The sequence below is a fragment of the Bos grunniens genome, chromosome 9, assembly GCF_055505025.1.
Source record: "Bos grunniens cultivar Pamir isolate PY7600 chromosome 9, Bosgru_T2T1.0, whole genome shotgun sequence".
Lineage (NCBI taxonomy): Eukaryota > Metazoa > Chordata > Mammalia > Artiodactyla > Bovidae > Bos > Bos grunniens.
The window spans coordinates 66,082,561-66,104,656 of NC_141173.1; the positions used below are offsets into that span (position 1 = coordinate 66,082,561).

At 40.7% G+C, this 22,096-nt stretch overlaps 1 long non-coding RNA gene across 3 annotated transcripts in view; it reads right to left on the reverse strand.

The window, feature by feature from the left end:
* The window catches only part of LOC147366069 (uncharacterized), a 60,808-nt gene extending 59,999 nt beyond the window's left edge, over positions 1-809 (reverse strand). The window contains exon 1 of one of the 3 annotated variants that reach the window (XR_015132368.1): positions 12-803. This is a non-coding gene — a long non-coding RNA (uncharacterized LOC147366069). Of the gene's footprint in view, positions 1-11 lie in introns of all 3 variants that reach the window. The other 2 variants (XR_015132366.1, XR_015132367.1) reach the window with 2 other exon arrangements.
* Positions 810-22,096: the final 21,287 nt, after the last annotated feature.

Below are 22,096 nucleotides of genomic sequence, written 5' to 3' on the forward strand. Positions count from 1 at the left end.
TCATTACGAACCTTTTGATGAAAACCATAGTGCTACCATAGAGACTGAAGTGAAGTGAAAGTCGCTCAGTTGCGTCCAACTCTTGGTGACCCCATGGACTATACAGTCCATGGAATTCTCCGGGCCAGAATACTGGACTGGGTAGGCTTTCCCTTATCCATGGGATCTTCACAACCCAGGGATGGAACCCAAGTCTCCTTGCATTGTAGATGGATTCTTTACCAGTTGAGCCATAAGGGAAGCCCAAGAATACTGGAGTGGGTAGCCTATCCCTTCTCCAGCGGATCTTCCCGACGACCCAGGAATCGAACCGAGGTCTCTTGTGTTGCAGGCAGATTCTTTAACAACTGAGCTACCAGGGAAGCCTGAGTCTAATTATTTGGATCCAGCAACCAATCTGCAGGGAATACAAAGGTCAGAGGAACATGATGAATCATACCTTGAGTATGCAGTTAGCCAAATCCAGACAGGTCAGATGCTCTGGGTTCTTCACAGATATATTGCAAGAAGAAGAAAAAAATGCTCCAGGAACCTGTGGATTAAAAGAGGCATAAAGGCAGGAGGTTAAGGAAGAGAAGGGTTGGGAGCTTGGGATTAGCAGGAGCAAATTATTATGTATAGGATGGATAAACAAGCAGGCTACAGTCCACAGAGTCACCAAGAGTCAGACACAATTGTGCGACTGAGCACAAGCACTGTATAGCGCAGGGAACTATGTTCAATATCCTGTGACAAATTATAATAGAAAAGAATATGAAAAAGAATATGTGTGTGTGACAGACACTTCGATGTGATGGGGAAGCTCTATATAGTCAGCAAAACAAGACCGGGAGCTGACGTGGCTGAGCTGAGCTGAGTGGCTCAGATCATAAACTCCTTATTGCCAAATTCAGACTTAAAGAAAGTAGGGAAAACCACTAGACCATTCAGGTAGGACTTAAATCAAATTCCTTACGATTATAGAGTGGAAGTGAGAAACAGATTTAAGGGAGTAGATCTGATAGATAGAGTGCCTGATGAACTATTGACAGAGGTTCGTGACATTGTACAGGAGACAGGGATCAAGACCATCCCCAAGAAAATAAATGCAAAAAAGCAAAATGGCTGTCTGAGGAGGCCTTACAAATAGCTGTGAAAAGAAGAGAAGTGAAAAGCAAAGGAGAATAAATTAACCAACATTGTCAATCAACTATTGGTTGATAAAATTTAAATAAATAAAAGAGGTATAAAAGATGTTTCAATTTTATGAAAAGAGCAAGGCTGAACTAAAGGTGCTCATTTGGGTGATAAAACTATAAAGAAATGCAAGGAAGTGCTTTCTATATACAATGGGATTGTGGTTACTTCGGGAAGGAGGAAGGCGCTGTGATCGGAACATGTTCCTGAAGGTATGTATGGAAAGGGTGCTGTGTGAGTCAGGGTTCTCCAGAGAAACAGAATCAGTAGGCTCTTAAGAGCAATAGAGATGGAGATGTACATAGAGATGGAGATGGAGATATAGGTATATATGTCCATTGCAATTAGGGAGGCTAAGTCACACAATCTGATCTGCGGTCTTAAAATGGAGACCCAGGAGAGCCCATTTTATGGGACTGTGTAAACCCCAGTCCAAGGATCAGAAGAACATATGATGAGATACCTCAGCTCAGCAGTGAGGCAGGAGTAAAGGGGCAAGTACCGCCTTTCTCCACTTTTTGTTCTATTCAGATCCTCAATGGATTAGATGACAGTCATTCACACTGAAGAGAGCAATTTACCTTACTGAGTCCACAGATTCAAATCTCATCTGGACACCCTCCCAACCTCACAGACATGCCCAGAAAGCAGTGTTTAATCTGGGCATTCTCTGGCCTGTCAAGTTAATGCACAAAATTAGCCATCACAACTGGCAGTATTCTATTTCTTAGAATGAGGTTGTTTGCCTTATAACAATTCCTAAATTATACATTGTGTGTGTGTGTTTTTCTGTACCAGTGTCTCATTTTACAATTAAATGTAATACAATAAATACCAGCATGAAGTGAAGTGAAGTCGCTCATTCATGTCCAACTCTTTGAGACCCCATGGACTGTAGCCCGCCAGACTCCTCCATCCATGGGATTTTCCAGGCAGGAGTATTGGAGTGTGTTGCCATTTCCTTCTCCAAAATACCAGCATATCCTATATCAAATATACTTTATACACTTACATGAATAGTGTATTTTGTAGCCAGGATTATTTTAATTTGAATTATGTGTAGCATTCCAGTGTGCTGCACAGAGCCCAGAATTCTTAATATAACAGAGAAAGTATTATTAATAGTCTAGCCTCTTTAAACACAGGCAGTGTCTCAAATATCTTTTGTTATTCCATGGGCCTAGCACAATGGTGAGAATATAACAGATATCATTTACTGAGAGTTCACCAAGTGGTAAGCACTTTGCCAATTACTCCATTGTTGGTGCAAAAATAATTGTGGTTTTGGACCACAAATTTTAAATCATTATAACTAGGCTCAGACACATCTTTGTTAATCAAAATAGGAGCTACTATAATCAACACATTTTTGCCAACAAGAAATGTTTGTTTATACCTATAGTATAAAAATCCGTGCTTTGTGAGTCAAGGAATTCTTGGAAAGCATTTTTTGCTTCCTGTTGGTTATGGAAGTCTTTTCCCTGCAAAGAGTTGTCGAGATGCTTGAAAAAGTGGTAGTTAGTTGGCAAAAGATCACCGGAGAAGGAAATGGCAACCCACTCTAGTACTCTTGGCTGGAAAATCCCATGGACAGAGAAGCCTGGTAGGCTGCAGTCCATGGGGTCGCTAAGGGTCGGACACGACTGAGTTACTTCACTTTCACTTTTTATTTTCATGCATTGGAGAAGGAAATGGTAACCCACTCCAGTGTTCCTGCCTGGAGAATCCCAGGGACGGGGAAGCCTGGTGGGCTGCTGTCTATGGGGTCACAAAGAGTCGGACACGACTGAAGCGACTTAGCAGCAGCAGCACCTGAGTATGGCTGATGAGGCAAAACTGCATGGCCCAATTCATTCAACTTCTGAAGCGTTGGTTACACAGTGTGGTTGGGAGTTGCTGGGCAGAAGAATCGGGCCCATTCTGTTGACCAATGCCTGCTGCAGGTGTTGCAGTTTTTGGTGTATCTCATCAGTTTGCTGAGCATACTTCTCAGATATAATGATTTCACTGGGATTCAGAAAGCTGTAGAGGACCAGCCCAGCTGAAGATCACCAAACAGTGACCATGACTTTTTTGGTGCGAGTTTGGCTTTTGGAAGTGCTTTGGAGCTTCGTCTCAGTCCAACCATGGAGCTGGTCATTGCAGGTTGTCATATAAAATCCACTTGTTGTCACACATCACAATCTGATCAAATGTTTTGTTGCTGTTGCATAGAATACGAGAAGACAACACTTCAAACAGACAATTTTTTTGATGTTTGGTCAACTTGTGAGGCACCCACGTATTGGGCTTTTTAACCTTTCCAATTTGCTTCAAATGCCGTGCTGAATGACCATAGAATGGTCGACATTGAGTTCTTCAGCAACTTCGTGTGTAGTTGTAAGTGGATCAGCTTTGATGATTGCTCTCAACTGGTTGCTGTCAACTTCCTATGGCTGGCCACTATGCTCCTCATATTCAAGGCTCTGGTGTCCTTTGCAAAACTTGAACCACCACAGCACTGTAGCTCATAGAAGTTCCTGGGCCAAATACGTTGTTGATGCTACAAGTTGTCTCTGCTGCTTTATGACCCATTTTGAACTTGAAAAAGAAAATCGCTCTAATTTGCTTTTTGTCTAACATTATTTGCATAGTCTAAAATAAATATAAAATAGAAAGTAATGTCATTAGCAAAAACCATAAAGTGAGAAATTCACATTAAAAGGATTATTTAAGAATGTATTCCAATATCAAGTGGCAAATTTCAACAATGCAAAAACCACAATTACATTTGTACCAACCTAATACATGAATTGTTTCATTTTATCCTCCTACAACTTTAAAAATAATGATTATAATTATTTTAAACAATATTCTCAATAAGGAGACTGAGGTGTAGAGAGGTTAAAAGTCCCAAACCTGAGATCCTCCAACTTTAAGTGGCAGCTGGAATTGGAAACCCCAGCAATTCAACTCTATAGCAATTTCTGCCTCCCAAGTAGATGTTCAACAAGTCCTTGTCCAGTTAAATTTTTTAAGCTTTTTATTTTGTTGGGGTATAGCCTATTAATAATATTGTGATAGTTTCAGGTGAACAGTGAAAGAACTCAGCCGTACATATACATGTACCCATTCTCCCCAAACTCCCCTCCCATCCAGGCTGTCACACTACATCGAGCAGAGTTCCATGTGCTGTATAGTAGGTCCTTGTTGGTGGGGATTGACATGTACACACCCGCTAGATTCAAAATGGGTAATCAGCTGAATTTTTAAATGGAAAATATTTTGTCCACCTACTTTCCACTTTCTCACTTTCTGTTCATTGCATCACTCTAGACATAATAAATCAATTATATTTGTGTGTTAGCTGAAAATATTACACCAAAGTAATGTAAATAATATATAAAATTAATAAAGCACAATATATCAAACCACATTTGGTAATTTGCACAAAGCGTATAATCCTATGTACAGTGAGTGTTTGGGCCTCAATTTTTTTTTTTTTTTTTTAAAGCCACAAAAGGAAATCCAACCTCAGATTTAAATCCACTGGAAAATCACTCTTTGTCCCAAAGACTACTTCCTTATAGCTTCTTTAAGGGATTCTGTTCATCAACACTAAACAGAGTAAAATGGATCCAAAAGTGCTTCAAAGAATCAATGATCATGTTGATCAGGTTTTCAATTTTTTAAATTAAAACAACATTGTTAAAATATTAAAAATAAAATAGTGTTCCATTTTGGTTGCCTTGTATACACTGGTTTACAGTCAAGATGAATCTTTGACTCAGGCGATTTTTGCAGTTTAAACTTCCTATTTAGGTAAATACAGGAACTCAGTACTGGATATAAAAAATATATTTATTTTTATCAAAAGACTAAACATGAAACTTTCAAGTGGGGACATTTTTAAAAGTTATTCCACTCAAAACAGCATTTATATCATCCCATTTAACATTTCATGTTCTAAGAACTATTCAAATGGACTAGATTATTGGGTAATGAACTATCCAGAAGAATGAAATTCTCAAAATGTCCTTCTTGGTAGTTATTTGATGATAAGGAAAGTTTATAGTATGACTTGAAAGGTAACCCCAGGAATTTTGAATTTGAACACCTGAACTAACCTCCTCAACTAACAAGTTTCTGGTGCTTTATTAAGAAAGGAAGAGGGAATGGTACAAAAAATTCCACTCAACTAAGAGCCACAGTGGGGATTATGAGTTGACGGTGCCATATCTGAATTTCAGGAGGATGAACAATTTTCATAAAATTGTACATGGAATACTACATTCCAGAACCTCACTTTTAAGGATACTTTTATACTATACAATTAAACTTTGAAATCCATATAAATATTAAATAGTCTTTATTTCACATTGAAGTGGTTATGGTCACATTCCGTATTCACTATTACATATTGCTATCACTAACCTCATTAGAAACAACTTGCTTTCTGTTGTTATCATTTGTATTGGGTTGTACCCAGTAATGGAGAAGGCAACGGCACCCCACTCCAGTACTCTTGCCTGGAAAATCCCATGGACGGAGGAGCCTGGTAGGCTGCAGTCCATGGGGTCGCTAAGAGTCGGACACGACTGAGCAACTTCACTTTCACGTTTCACTTTCATGCATTGGAGAAGGAAATGGCAACCCAGTCCAGTGTTCTTGCCTGGAGAATCCCAGGGACGGGGGAGCCTGGTGGGCTGCTGTCTATGGGGTCGCACAGAGTCGGACACAACTGAAGTGACTTAGCAGCAGCAGTACCCAGTAAGGTTCCCTGTGAGTTCTGTTACTGTTGTTATTTCCAGATTCTGGAACAGTTTAAAAGTTCACTTGCACTATAACGTCAATCATTCTGTGACACTCTTCCTTCCACCTGCCTTCCTTTCCTTCTGTCATTCATTGAGCAAATAATTATTAATTGCCTACTGCTGTTGTTATATGTTCTCTATATCAGGTCTGACTGCTTTGTGATCTCATGGACTGTAGCCTGCCAGGCTCCCCTGTTCGTGGGATTTCCCAGGCAAGAATATTGGAGTGAGTTGCCATTTCCTTCTTCAGGGGATCTTCTCGACCCAGGGATCCAACCTGGGTCTCCTGCATTGCAGGCGAATTCTTTACTGACTGAGCCACTAGGGAAGTATACCAAACCCTATGCTAGACGAATGCAACGTGATTCTGCCTTCACTTACCTTAGTGTAGAAGAGGATATAACAAATACACAGATGAATATCACACAATGTGACATTTGCAAAGTAGAAATAAACTCTGAATGGTTTGGGAGTATAAGGAAGAAGCACTGAGCTCAGCCTGGAAGGAGAGGTAGAAAATGATGCCCTTCTTTGAACATCGCCACCCTCAACCACAAGGGCAGCAGTTTCAAAGCCAGTAGATAGAAGTGATATTTTCCCCACGGGATTGTCTGCAACTAGACCCCGTTTCCTTCCATAGCCCCCAACTCACTGCTCTCTGGAGTTTACATACCCTATTTAAAGCACCACTTAAAAAAATGTTGCCCTTAAAGGACTAAGATCAGGAAACTGACAGCTCACAAAGCGGTCTGCTGGCACCAGAGCTCAAAAGAACAGCCCCTAAAAGCAGAGGCTCCACTGGTTAGCCCAAACACAAGTTGTTATAATCCCTTTCGGCCTTCTGTGCTTATATAATACAGGCCTTCTTCGATTACAAGACACTTTGAAGATCTCACCTTCTCCCATTACTTGTCTTCTACATAAAATGCCCACAGATGTGAGTCTGTTAGAATGTGTGAGAATTGAAGTTTGATAATTTATAAACCAATACTTCCTAAGGTTTGAAATTCGTTAGGATGCCGTGGTTCTGAAAGAGGGCCTGTTGCAGCGGGAGCGCCCCCTACTGACCATAAGGAGAAGTGTTGTAAACCTGGAAGGGGAAGCTAAGTAGTATGTGCCCGCGTGCTAAGTCGCTTCAGCCCTGTCGGATTCTTTTCCACCTTATGGACTGTAGCCACCAACTCTCTTCTGTCCATGGGATTCTCCAGGCAAGAATACTGGAGTGGGTTGCCCTGCCCTTCTCCAGGGGATTTTCCCGACCCAGGGATCGAACCTGCATCTCTTAATCTCCTGCTTTGGCCGGCAAGTTCTGTACCCCTAGCACCACCTGGGAAGCCCACTGACTAGTCTGGAAATACTGCAAAAATCACTAGGTAAATACTTGTTAATATCCCATGCTGCTGCTGCTGCTAAGTCGATTCAATCGTGTCTGACTCTGTGCGACCTCGTAGACGGCAGCCCATGAGGCTCCCCCGTCCCTGGGATTCTCCAGGCAAGAACACTGGACTGGGTTGCCATTTCCTTCTCCAATGCATGAAAGTGAAAAGTGAAAGTGAAGTCGCTCAGTCGTGTCCGACTCTTCGCGACCCCATGGACTGCAGCCCACCAGGCACCTCCGTCCATGGGATTTTCCAGGCAAGAGTACTGGAGTGGGGTGCCATACTTCCTATCTAATAACAAGTATTTATTGAGTGATATTTTTGCAATACAAGAGGACTGAGATTGTATGTGCTAGTGGCCAAAGCAATCATGTATATCTTTTAATTTAAAAAACCAATATATTTAATAATTTGACCTCTTCTAGAACAATAATCACCAAAGAAACTTGTGGTTTGGCTGAACTCAAGCATCATGGATGTGCTTTGTTTCTCCTTTGTTTCTTTTCTAAATGCAATCGGGTCAGGTACCAACTGAACAAGAATAGAAAGACACAAGAAGACATGTTCTTGTTCCTGTAAATGGACCATGTTCTTGCAGGGGGGACATTCAACAGTATGAAACTGCCAACGGACCCAGGTACAAATAAATTCAACATAGTCTTAGCCAGGACCTAAATAGGATTCTTTAATAAATATGGCAAGTTGACTCTAATATTCATCTCTAAAAGAACAGGCAAGAGAGCTTTTGTTTGATATACCAAGTATCAGAACACAATAGAAAAATACAGTAACTAAAACATCATGGTTCTGGCAAAGTCAGTATACCAGAAACAGACCCAGGTATTTGAGGGACTTTAAAATATCTTTTAAATTAATTGGAAGAGGATTCAATAACTGATGTTGAGATAATCAGTCATAATGCCTATCTTAAGACATGCACCAGGATATATTACAGCTAGGTTAACAATCAATGCCAAATAAAATTATAAAAGCGATAGAAGAAAATATGGAATGACATTTTTATAATCCTAGGAGGAAGTAGGCATTCCTAAACCAAATGTAAGTAAGCCATAGTTTCTAGATCCAAGAAATATGTGTTATCTTACAATGTGCCACAGTATTTAACATACACATAGTTTATTTTTCCTCCTGCTCTCTTCTGTTCCTTACTCTTAATGCATATTTTGCTATTGTTACTGATAAGCCACCTTTTTTAAAATTTGAGATAAAATAAAGCACAAGGACATGAATTTGGCTTATAAGTATGGAACCATTCATAGAGTTTCAAGAATTCAAACACATAAGTTGTCCTTTTAAATACTTGAAAAGTGAAACTATTAGTCACTCAGTCATGTCTGAGTCTTCGTGACGCCGTGGACGAGCATGCAGCCCACCAAGCTCCTCTGTCCATGGAATTCTTCAGGCAAGAATACTGGAGTAGGTTGCCATTTCCTTCTCCAGAGGATCTTCCCGACCCAGGGACTGAACTCGAGTCTCCCATATTGCAGGCAGACTCTTTACCAACTGAGTCACCAGGGAAGTCCTTTAAATACTTGGACTTCCTCAAACTAGTTCAAAACTCACTGATGCTAACTGGAGTATCTGGGTGTTTGGGACTTGTTTGAATAGTCTGTTTTTCCCCCAAAACTTTTATCCCAGTCAAGAAAACCAGTTACCCCACCACTCCCCACAAGCAAGGATAAATAAATAAATTCTTTTCATTTCTAGAGAGAGAACAGGTAAGAGGTAAAATGTTTCAGCTGCCAGGAAACTCACTTTAAAGCTACTATGTATGGACACATTAACAACACACTAATCTGTGGAAGAAATTTACTTATAACACAACCGTCAGGACTGGGTAAAAAACCAGTTGAAGAAGCCACTACCCGAAAAGCAACGTTCCAGTAATCGCTTCATAAAAAGATGTTTGAGCCCTGTGCGAAGGAAACGGTCTAGACAGCCACTCTCCAAGAATGTGCCATTGTGTGTGTAGCGGATTGAGTTCACACTCCACTTCTGATTCACAAAGGGAAGCCAGTGTGCCATGGGGCCCCCAGCCAGGATGTGGGTGGTGGAATAAGTGCTCTTGGAGGGAGCCGTGTTCTTCTGGGAACAGAATCAGCACACTAGCTGAGCAGCAAATGCAGAAGTCTTGAATGAAGTTAGACAAGAAGATAAATTGGACGCGATTTTTCCAATGCATAAAGGGTGAGCATCCACCACATTTCAAAAATTTTCCAGACTGTCAAATTTCCAGGTAATTCTGCATAATGATGGGTGTTTCCCTGTGAGATTCATGGGAGGAAGACTTGTCTGTGCCAGTTACATATGGAAATTCTGTGACTATGCCTACATTACTGTATTTTTGACGCTACCTGCATGATTTGATTGCACTTGTACGTCTATGACTATATTCCATTTATATTCAGATGGGAGGACGGAAAATAGGGACAAGAATTAATCTAGATGTTTCTAAGTGAATTTGCAATACACGATGGGGGGAAAAAAAAAACAACCTCCTGCCAAAACCAATTATTTTTCTTAATTCATTACTAGAGAACCTTAAATCCCACCTCTTTCCTGAAGAATTTCATTGCTTAATAATAATAAAAAAAAAAGAGGTTGGTAATTTCACTCAGGCCTCAAGCTGTATAAATTAACTTCCCATGATGATATATTTACTTAATACTTAAGGGGATATATTATTTGCTTACAACTAATATACTTTTATAGTCATGGTGTTTAACAGATAGTTTTCTTATATTTTTCATTTTGCTGCCTGGATTTTAAAGAAGAAAATCTTGAAAAAGTGGTTAGAATAAAAATTTCCCTGCAATTTACCTTTTCCCAGCTTTGACAGAAATCATGCTGCAGTCACGGGCTTCCCTAATGCAAAGTTCTTTTCCCCATCAGAATAAACATGGGATTGAATAAAAGGCCTTGATTTTATGCCACTGAGATACATGTCAGATGTCTAATCTACAGAAAAGTAAGATAAGACACTGTTTTAAGGTTCTGTGTCTGTGATCATTTGTTACATCAACAATAGAAAACAGATACTAATACTTGCAGAAATTGAGGCCCTTAGTCACAGAGCTAAAGAGACACACCAGGCTCAAGAGTCGGAGGAGCCAAGGAAGACCCAGGGAGCCTGGGTGCATTTCAGGGTGAGTCAGCACATCAGCGGTACTGTGTGCATGTATGTGTGTGTGCATGCTATGAAATAGCTGCTGTTTCCTTTCACTTTCAAATCATTCCATACAAGAAAGAGGATTCTGGGAAATTTAGTTCAACCTCGCCAAACTGACACATCACAAAGTCCATGTCATAGACGTCTCCTCTGATTTTTCTTTCTTCTTTCCTTCCTTTCCTTTGAGGAAATTAATATCAAACTGATTGATTTCAAAAAGTTTTATCTTAAAATGTTTAAATGCATTCAGGCTATAAACAGAAGAAGAAAGTACTTGCATGAGTCTAGAGTTATGCATATGTATTAATGTATATTTTACATACTAATTTACTTATCTAATGACTCACACAAGGTGAGCTTCTTCTAAACTAACAACAAGCTCCGAACTGAGATCTAGGCAGTTTCAAAATGAGTATTTTATGAAGATGTGTGGTTTTCCTGCAAATTGTCACTACTGTAAAAAATTGTATTCCAAGATGCAATGCATAGAAATGGGAAAATGAATAAAATTGTAAAAGGCAGAAAGAATATATAGATTCCAGCCTCTTCTTCACTCTGCCCGAGCTGGGCAGGCTTATAAAAAAAATTACCTACTTCTGAAATTTAATTGCCTCATCTGCAAAACAAGAATGAACTCTTCAGCTTCCTTCAATTACAGGAAACTGATAACTTTGAGTCATCTGTGATTTTCTGAAGTTGAAGGGTATGTAATGGAAAGAATGGTTACTATGAGGTGGCTGTTCTAAATGGGTTTCTTAACTTCTTGATATAATCAGCCTCTGTCCATGAAGAAAACAGGCAAAGAGTAACTAGATACATTAAGTCTCCTACATACGAATCTTCAAGTTTCGAACTTTCAAAGATGCAAACTTGCCAGCTGTTGTAGTGTACCGCTGTACTTCTCAAGGTACTGTGTGTGTGTGTGTGTGTCGCTCACGTCATGTCCAACTCTGCTATCCCATGGACTGTAGCCTGCCAGGCTCCCCTTCCGAACCCAGGAACTGAACCCTGAGCACTGCAATCAGACTCTTTATCATCTGAACCACCAGGGAAGACCCAAGGTAATGTACTGAAAGGTTAAAAATGTTTTCTTTATTTTATGTGTTTGTTAGCTTTTTTATGTATTATTTGTGTGAAAAGGTATTATAAACCTATTCCAGTATGGTATAGTATAGTCAATTGTGTTAGTTGGCTATCTAGGCTAACTTTGTTGGACTTATAAACAACGTACTCTCCGAACAGCTCATTCGTATGTAGGGGACTTACTGTAGATAGTAGCTATTAAGATATGTTTATCAAAAAACTTAACTGAATAGAACAGTAAGTTCACTGGATATGCTAAAGTTGTAGTCCCTCTCTGTGGGGGCAATTATCAGCCTTTGAAACACATGGAAAGGAAACTGACCTTACCTTACCCTGAAAAATAGCACAGCAGCATTAAAAGAACCACAAGTATGCAGCCGATCAAAACAGTGAACCTTTTGAATCTCTATTGTATTACAATGAGTTTTAGTGACCTTAATCGAGTATGTGCTTTTCTGATCCACAACTCTAAAAAAAGCAAATTTCAGCTGTAAAATATATTAAAAATGTAACATATTTGCCATATGTGTTATCTGAAAGGGGGTGGGGAACCTGCTGTGAAAACATTAAAAAAAAGTTTGACCACATTAAAAGAGTAAGGCACACAAGGACACAAGGAGGATAATGATTTTTTCCCCCTAAACTCCTGGCCTGAACATAAGTCTTACCAAAGTCCCCCTTACCAGATGGCTAACTCAGCTAGGGAAGACAGCCAACTTGATTTCAAATGTGAGAGTGATCTTTTTTATTTAAATGAAAGATAGAAACTGTCTCAACTTCATTATATGCAAGAGAAGAGCTCCAGTGTTCACCATGTGGGTCTGGTTTGAGTAAAGCGTTTGTCTTTTGTTGAATAGAAATCATATGTAAGCCCAGCAGTGGCCTGAACCATTTGCTAATACTAATTGTTGTTGGTGGAAAGCGGAGTAGGAGATTGTTAAAGTCTTCCCTGGCAGTAACCTGATCTGTGGAAATGGACTTCACAGGAACTGTGATGAGGTTTGCAGCTGGCAGAGGAGGACAACAGTGTAGACGCCTGCGTCCCCGTCTTTCCTTTGGCAGGGCAATCGAGACCCTGCAACAGCTCTGGGAGGTGGCCAATGGCCCAAAACACAGCTTTGGCATTCTTCTCCCCAGCCCCTCCTCAGCCCAGGATCTCACAACAAAAATTGAAGTGGGTATATTTCTAAGAACCTATATTTTCAAAAAATTATTATTTAAGGATGTGGCTATTTTGAACTATGATGAATATAAGTACATTTAAGATATACCATTGGCAAGTTAAAAAACCAAGTAAGGCCAGATGTATAAACTGACTTGATGTTTTAATTTAAAACACCAGCATCCAGTTGAAAAGGTCTGTTATGATATGAGTCAAGTCACAGAGAATTCGTACACAAATGAGGCTGACCTCTTGTTCTTGGAACCTAGAAACTGCTGCCTTTTAAAATGATTATTGGGGGTGCAGTGGGGGAGGCTCAAGAAGAAGGAGATATATGTATGCTTAAAGCTGATTCATCTTATTGTACAGCAGAAACCAACACAACCATGTAAAGCAATTATATTCCAACTAATTTTTTTTAATTTTTAATAATAAAAGCTGAATGAATGAAAAAAATAATAGTGACAAATGCTGAATTGTCAAACTTGTGATTTGTGTTGTTGTATGGCAGAAACCAACACAACATTGTAAGCATTTTTTAAATTTTTGAAAAAGTGATGATGATGATAATGAGATAAGCATCTATTCTCTCTGTTTTTCCAGGAGTAAATAATAAATTTGTAAAAAATAAATAAAATGATTATTAACCTATACATCATCAAGATAAGAGGACTTCGTTAGTTAAGACATTGGATTAGAAAAGTGAACATTTGATTTTATGCTAGTCATGACAATATTTGAGAATCCAGTTGTGTTGTATAACATACTATAAGTCATCTTGTGTTTTAAATTGTTATTTGACATGTAAAAATTTTGCTAAACTATGATTACATTCCTTTCTGGTTTAGCAATTGTTCACTAATACCTAGAAATCTTTCCTTTACTCCCACCCCAATCAACACTGCAGGAACTCTGTAGGAATCTGTTGTTTCAGTTTTGTTGGACATGGAGCTACTTAAGACCGCAATACTTCATATTTTAGTCTGGGGTCATTTGGATGCAAGTAACAGAGATTCACATAAAGTACCTTAGGCAAAATTGACAAACTTATTGAAAGGCTGTAGGGGCTTGCCTGGGCTTCCCTGGTTGCTCAGACAGTAAAGAATCTGCTGGCAATGCGGGAGCCCTGGGTTTGACCCCTGGGTTGGGAAGATACCCTGGAGGCGGGCATGGCAACCCACTCCAGTGTTCTTGCTGGAGAATCCCTGTGGACAGAGGAACCTGGTGTGCTATAGTCCATGGGGTCACAAAGAGTTAGACACGACTGAGTGACGCAGCACACACAGGGGCTTGCCTGGGGCTTCCCTGGTGGCTTCCTGGTAAAGAATCCACTTGCAGTGCAGGAGATGCGGATTCGATCTGTGGGTTGGGAAGATTCCCTGGAGAAGGAAATGGCAACCCACCCTGGTATTCTTTCCTGGAGAATTCCATGGACAGAGGAGCCTGGCAGGCTACAGTCCATGCAGTTGCCAAGAGCTGGACACGACTGAGAGACTAAACAAAACAACAACCCTGGCTGCTTCTGCTTGATGGGGAAAGGTACCTTAGCACAAACGATTAAGGAAAACACGTAATAATATCAAGTAGATATTCTGAATGTACTTTTGAGAATAAAGAGTGCTGCATGTCCTCAGTGCTCATATATTGATCAGCTTTTATTTAATAAATATAAAACCCTGCATATGGTTCTTTCACATTTGCTAAAGTTAATACTTTAACTTTTCAGCCAAATGTTTACAATCACCATTTTACAGACAAGGAAATACAGTCCCAGAGTCCTGAGCAGACGTGGGACTCAAAACCCATCTCTTTCCATACATCCACTCATCTGAAAAAGAGAAAAGAAAGTGTAATTACTGATCTTACTTTGGGAAAAATGTAGAATGGCCCACTTCATTGGCAAAAAAAAAAACTAAAAGAAGTAAGAATCAATTTTGTTTTCGCTCATTTATCATATATCAGTCAAAAAATGTCTTAATATCTTTGAAATATTAAAGATTATAACCACATATGAGAATGCTGTCAGTTTATAAAATAAAATCTTGTCCTGCTGCCTGGCAGAGCCCTTTAGTTCTAAACAGTTAAAGGAAAAACACTGGTGGTTTTTTTTAAAGTGTGTTCTTTTTATAGTATATTTTAAACAAATTATATTGTCCAGAAACAGATTGTTGTTTTTAAGCAATTCTTTAAGAAAACTTCCTTGATTTGGAGACTTCCCTGGCTGTCCAGCCGTTAAGACCCTGCACTTCCAATGCAGGGACCTAGGCTCAGTCCCAGGTGCTGCATGGTGCAGCCAAAAATAAAAAGTAAGCCTCTTTGGTATGTTTTTGGATTTTGTTTTGCTTAAAAATCCTTAGTAGAGACTGGAGTAGATAGGCAAAAGTAACAGTGTGCTATACACAAGGATGAAGCCAGTTTCTTGGCTTCTCATTTTCATTTAAGAAAATTATTTTTCTCTAATGAGTCCTTCTAGATTTATGTTCCAGTTTCTCCAGCTACAAAACAAGACTGTTATCAAGTGTTTACCAGGATGTTGCCCAGTTCCTTTCACTGGTGCACATTGAACCAGCTTCCATACCCAGTCTCAGCTCCTTGCCAATTGCCTCCTCCAGCCTTCTCCCATAGCTTGGCACACTTGAAGGCAGGGCCTGTCTTAGCCCCCAGGACCAAGCACAGTGTCTGGCACGTGACTGAAGTGATTCTAGTTGATTAACTGGAACTTGCTCTTTCCATATATTTGGTAAACCTTCTAACAGACCAGTGCTTCTCAAACTGGAATGTGAATTGAAATCACTTGGGGAGCTTTAAAAATGCTGGTACATGCACCCCACTACCTGAGATTCTGATTTAATTTGTCCAAGGGTGTGATCTGAGCATCAGAATGGTTTAAAACTCTCCATGCAGTCCTAACTAGAAGCCAAGAGTGAGAATCTCTCTAATGATTAGATGCTTCCCGAACTGACAAATACTCCAAATGATCCCATGTTTATTGCATAACTGCAATGACTTAGGTTATACTAGACAGTTATTTCCCCTTCCTTTATGATCCCATTCCCTGGGGATTTGAAATAAGGAAAGTGACTGCTTTTTAGTTATGGCTAAACCAGTATTTGGGGCTTCCCAGGTGGCACCCACTTGCCATGCAGGAGACATAAGAGACCCAGGTTCAGTCCTTGAGTCGGGAAGATCCTGTAGAGAAGGGCATGACAACCCACTTCAGTATTCTTGCCTGAAGAATCCCATGGACAGAGGAGCCTGGTGGACTACAGTTCAGAGGATTGAAGAGTCTAACACGACTGAAGCTACTTAGCATGTAGCACAAACCAGTCTTTGGCTGCTAAACCAGTATTTAAATCAATGCAATATGAAATAACCCTAAACTTCCAGTGGAATGCGTTTTGATTGTATTTTAAATTGGTTTTGAGCAACTTTTCTTCTAGGGAAAAAACAATCATTTTACAAGCCTAGGCCCAGGGGACACAGGGAACATAATTTGCAACTCTTACTGCCTCTGATATATAGATATCTTCCATGCCAGTAATCTGAAAAATGTTCGTATGCTCCAGAAGACACACACATGCATTGTGTTAATATAATTTTATAGAGTAAGACCACACAGAGATGTTTGGGGAAACCATTTTTACAAATAAATTGGCAAGATTCTGAAATCAATAGACAACATTCCTCTGAGCTCCCTCGGCTTGCGCACCAGAGTGAAATTAACTCTCAATCAACAATAGGATAGAATAACTGTCCTATTCTGGCTCCCATTCTGGCTCCTGCCTATTCTCATCTCTGTTTCTAAGCAAGTGCTCGCTTTCATCTTCTCTCCTCACCCTACACTCTCAGCACTTCCTTCCTCTGTGGAGCCATCATCCCTTGAACATGCCCCCAGCGCTGCACTAATCTTTTATATTCTTTGTCTCCACCGCTAGACTGTAAGCTTTTTGTGGGGCCATTCTGCATTTTATCTCTGACATCCAGAACAAAGCAAAGTACAGGGAACACCTTTGACCTGTTAAGTGATTAACAGAGAAGGTTAGGCGGTAGATATCTTGAACTAATTAACCACAGCTCTGGGCATGACTTGAATACGCAGACCTTGAGTCAGCATATTAATTCACAGAAAGCAAAGAACAACATGAAAAGTGGCTGTGTATTTTCAGACAGTGCCAATACATTGAAATAGCAAAAGTTCATTTATATTATGAAGTTTGGCATTGTTTTCAGCACTTTTTCTGGTGGAGGAACGTCAAAGAATTATCATCTCTATGTTTTCATCTGTTTTGAAAACTGGTTAGTATTGATCTGTTTCATTTCCTTCATTTCTGCCAGAGAAGGAAAACTAGTATACATGCCAAGGTTTACCCCCAAAGTACTCAGGCCATTATCTTTGGAGAATGCTCTGGTATTCTTTGGAGAATGTTCTGGTATTCACTCAGCTTGACTTTTCTTCAGGTGATTTTTTTTTTTTTAATTGTAGCTACTCACTTGCAAACAATTTGTACCTAGGAGATACTCAGGACCCTGTCCTCATCTGCGGCAGACACTACTAGCTGACTACCAGGCCATTTCTTTGTCTTTCTGGACAAATCAACAAGGATGCACTTTCCAAAGCTTTGCGATCCTATGTGGTCACCTGACACAGCAAATGATATTTAAGTGGGAGTGATGTGTGTCCCTCTCAGGCTTGGCCCATAAAAATCTCCAATGCACATCATCTGATGATGCTTGTTTCTTTCCTCTTTTACCAGAATAATGGCAAGTGGTGAAGACAGGCAGAACCACCAGATTAGAAAGAACATAAATCACTGAAACCTTGAGGAGGAAAATTGCCTGCAGGACTTCACATGAGTGTGACTAAGCACTAAACTTCCACTATGGTAAGCAACTGAGATTTGGGAGAATGTCAGTTTCAGTGATGACACACACCCCAGCCCTGATTCCCTTCCTGGTGGAACTCCACACAGTAATGACGCAGAAATGGGCACTGCAGCTGCTGCTAGTGTCTGGGATACTTGGCACTCTGGAGCCCACACTGATCCCCCTCCAGGAACTGCACCCACCTAGGCTATATGCACCCATTCCCCCAACCCAGAGCTTCTCCCCAGTTCCTATCATCTAGTTCATCAGAGAATGGGATCACCACAGGAGCCTCTCTTTGCCCTATTGGCTTCAGAGTTTAGTGATGGTGGGCAGGTGGGAGAGAATAGAGAGACCATTCCTGAGCATCTATTATGTATCAAGTACCTTGTGATGGGGCTTCCCAGGTGGTGCTAGTTGTAAAGAACCCACCTGCCAGTGCAGGGGGACACAAGAGACTCAGGTTCGATCCCAGGGCCGAGAAGATCCCCTGGAGGAGGGTATGGCAGCCCACTTCCATATTGTTGCCTGGAGAATCCCACGGGCAGAGGAGCCTGGCTCCTATGGACGGCAGCCTAGTCTATGGCTACAGTCCATAGGGTTGCAAAGAATCAGACATGACTGAAGTCGCTTAGCACGCACACATGGACCGTGTGACGCACTCCTTCACACAGGATCTCATCTTCAATGTCACAAAACCCCACGAGGGAGGCATCACTATTTCCCCACTCCCCATCTGAAAACTAAACACCCACACAAGGTTACCAGCTGTTAGTGACAGAGTCTAGATACCAACTGGCTCTTCTGCCTAGAGGGTTGGTGATGCCTCCATTCCCTGTGAGCCCCACACAGACACACACTCATCCTGCTTCCCTGTCTCGTGGTCTCACTTGGAGCATACGCCTCTGGGAAGGGCAGTGTGAGAGCCTTTCCATGGAAGCCAAGCCGTTTCACAGAGACCAGAGTGGGTGGAGAATGTGTTACTAGCCTTCTCATTTAAAACTTGGAACACATTTTTCAATGGAAAAAAATATGCAGAGACATTCCGTTTTTTAAATGTATGCGAAAGCACTTTGGAAACCATCAAGAAGTATGTGATTTGCCTGTAAGGAATTACTACTCTCCAGTACATTAGCACTATAATTCCAACACTTTGTGGATTAAATAGCCTTTTGTGAAGTAGTTGGAGAATTTAACCACTGACTGTTACATTGTCTCAAAGGAAAAATACATCTGATAGCCAAACAGCTGACTTACAACAGACATTTGGAACCAAACCCATTCATAAACTGAGAGCTGCCTGGATTAACATGAAGAGGATACATCATCACCATCTTCATCAAGTATTATTTATTAAGAGCAGTGTATGGGGTGAAGGCTTTGGGTTAAAGGAAAAAAAGAAGTGAAGTGTTAATCTAATTTTTTAGTGGCTAAAATTCCACATCTCCAGTTGTGAATGAACTCAAGCTGTTCCCAGACATCCCTCTCATCTCTCTCTTTACCGTCTTCCCCTCATTTTGCACTTATCTTTGACTTCTCTTTTTCTTTTCCTCTTGCCATTCCATGTTTTGTCCACCTTCCCCATTTATTCTTACACAACTCAAACTTTTTTCTAAAGCTGACATCTCAGACTTTGTGATAAAGTCTGTGCTGTGCTTAGTCACTCAGTCCTGTCCGACTCTTATGACCTCATGGACTGTGGCACGCCAGGCTCCTCTGTCCATGGAGTGGGTTGCCATGTCCTTCTCCAGGGGATCTTCCCACCCAGGGATTGAACCCAGGTCTCTCGCATTGCAGGTGGATTATTTACCATCTGAGCCACCAGGGAAGCTCAAGAATACTGGGGTGGGTAGCCTATCCCTTCTCCAGGGGATCTTCCCGACCCAGGAATTGAACTGGGGTCTCCTGCATTGCAGGCAGATTCTGTACTATCTGAGCTATCAGGCAAGCCATGATAAAGTCTAGAAATACCATCATGAGTAAAATACAGTTCTCAGCAAACTCCCTGACCAGTAGAGGAGGTGATTCTATAAAGAAGAATTCTGTCTACTGTGAACAACACAGAGACAAGCAGGGAGAAGAGAGGGTGTTGTCTAGGTAGGATTTAAGGAAAATTCCAGTCCCTTCTTGCTCATCTCACACATGCATGCCCTCTCCCCTGCCACACCAGTTTAAATCTTCATTACTTCTCTTCTGAACTACTCTACAGTGGTTCTAAGCCATCTCCTGACCTCTGCCTCTCCCCACTGTAATTTAATGCATGTATTGCTACCAGAAATGTGTTTCTTTGGGACAACACCCATTATACAATTTCCCCTACTTATCTCACTGATACTTTTTGCTCTCATAATTTTATAATAACTCCTCACATTAAGTTGCAAGGCTCTCCATGGCTATATCTGTAGCCCATGCCTACACAGAGCTCCCCTATTATTTATTCAAGTTGAACTGCATGTTACTCCCCAGACATGCTTCCTTCCTTATGCTATTCTGTCTTCCTGAACAGAGTTCTTCAAATCACTGGCATGAAATTCTATTTATCTGTCAATACCCTGCTTAAAGCCCAGTTGCTTGCAGAGTATCCCCTAATCCCCTTGGCTATGGATCCTTTATTCCTTGTTTGGAGGAAGGAACCAACGTTTGTTGAGCATCTTTTATGTATCCAGCTCAGTATTAGGTAGTTTTCATGAACTGTCCTAGTCAGTGTTCACAACATCCCTATGAAACCACACTGTCAGTTTCCCCACTACTCAGAAAAGGAAAGCAAGGCTCTAAGAGGTAAAGTGTGGTGCTCTACGTAAGTAAGTGGCAGAACCAGAATTTGAACAGGGAAACATCCATCTTCAAAGCTTATGTTTGTCTCTTTTCATCAAGCCTCATTGCCTCCTTGTCTTAGAGGAACCGATTTGAAAAGTGGTATTTGTACTCACCATTATCTCGATAATTTTGTGGATGCTCTCAGTTCAGAAACTTTGTTTAAACATCTTTGCATACCAGATTGCCAACCACTGCGTGAGATAGTAGAAACTTTAATGCAGCATTGATGAAAGTAGCATGACATTGTGGGGGTTGGGGTGGGGGGATGAAATCTACAAGCCCTAACTTGTTGCCATATCCAACTTAATTCATTAAGTTACATTATGACATTACATCATTAACCACAGAATCATATGTCCACAGACACATTAATACAAAGAATCAGATATGGGATTCTTACCAGTGTAATTCTCTGAAGAGGTTCTAAATAGACCAGAAACTAGAGAAATTAGCCCCCCAATGTTTGCATCTGGCAAGGTTTGAGAAAGAAAGGATAGTGAGTGTCAGCAAATACTGAAAATGCTTTGTTTGTTTGCTTAGATATTCAAAGTGAGCCATTTGCCAAATTTACAGACCCACTATAAGTCTGAGAAACAAACGAGTGCTTCTTCTCAGCCAATAATAGCTTCTAATACCATCTGGAAACCTACACCAGTCAAGAAAGAAACAAATAGACCTTTTTTTCCTCTTTTTTCCTAAGACCTCAAAGCTTATAAATCTGGAATCTGTGGGGTAGGGAAAAGAAGAGAGTTCCAAAAATGGGGGCCCTCCATAAAACTCAAGCCCCCTGGCAACCAAGACTTTGGATCATAGAGGCAGTCAGAGATCATGTTTATTTTGATCTCAGGGGCTCAGGAACAAAATAGAGGTCGCTGCTATCTCTGGCCATACTGAAAGAGCTTCACCGTGACCCAATTCGGAGTTCAGTCCAACTCTGTAAATTACTATGATATTTTTATTGATACCATGAAAATGTACCCTCGTTTCTCTATTGTCACAAAAGCATGTTGTTGAAACACTTAAAATATCTTGGCACACTTTAAAAGTGCTTTTTACAAAAGAGACATGAAATTAATGGTGCATTTCAGTCAACACGTCCCTCACAGTGCTTTCTTTCCCCTTTCTCAAAGCCACAGAATAAAACAAGATGGATCCAAACAAGACCTCTGAACATTTCTGTGATGGTAATAACATGTGGGCATCCGGGAATGGGAATCAGCGTTACAATCTCCTCTCATACCCTAATGTACACATGAACAGCATTAAGCTAGCCTTATCATCAGATTTCACTCTTCAGTGAAGCTTTAATTACCCACCCTTATAATGTCATTTCTGTGAGGGAGTCTTGTACTTCACCTCCCATTTTCTTGCTTTCCAAATCTGTCTCTTGGCTGACTCCAGCCTGCTCCTCGTCCTGCCTGCTCTTTTCATGCCCCTATTCAGGAAGTTTCAGCTCTGAAGTGACCACTCACCACTCCCTCGGAATGGCTTTTTTTTTTCTCATTTGAACCCTGTATGATCCTAACCACACAACAGTTTCCAGCCATCAGGCACATAATCTGAGTTGCACATTAGCCTGGAAATGGGCTTTTCCCCCATTTGGTTATCTTATCCACAACATGTGCAACGATTA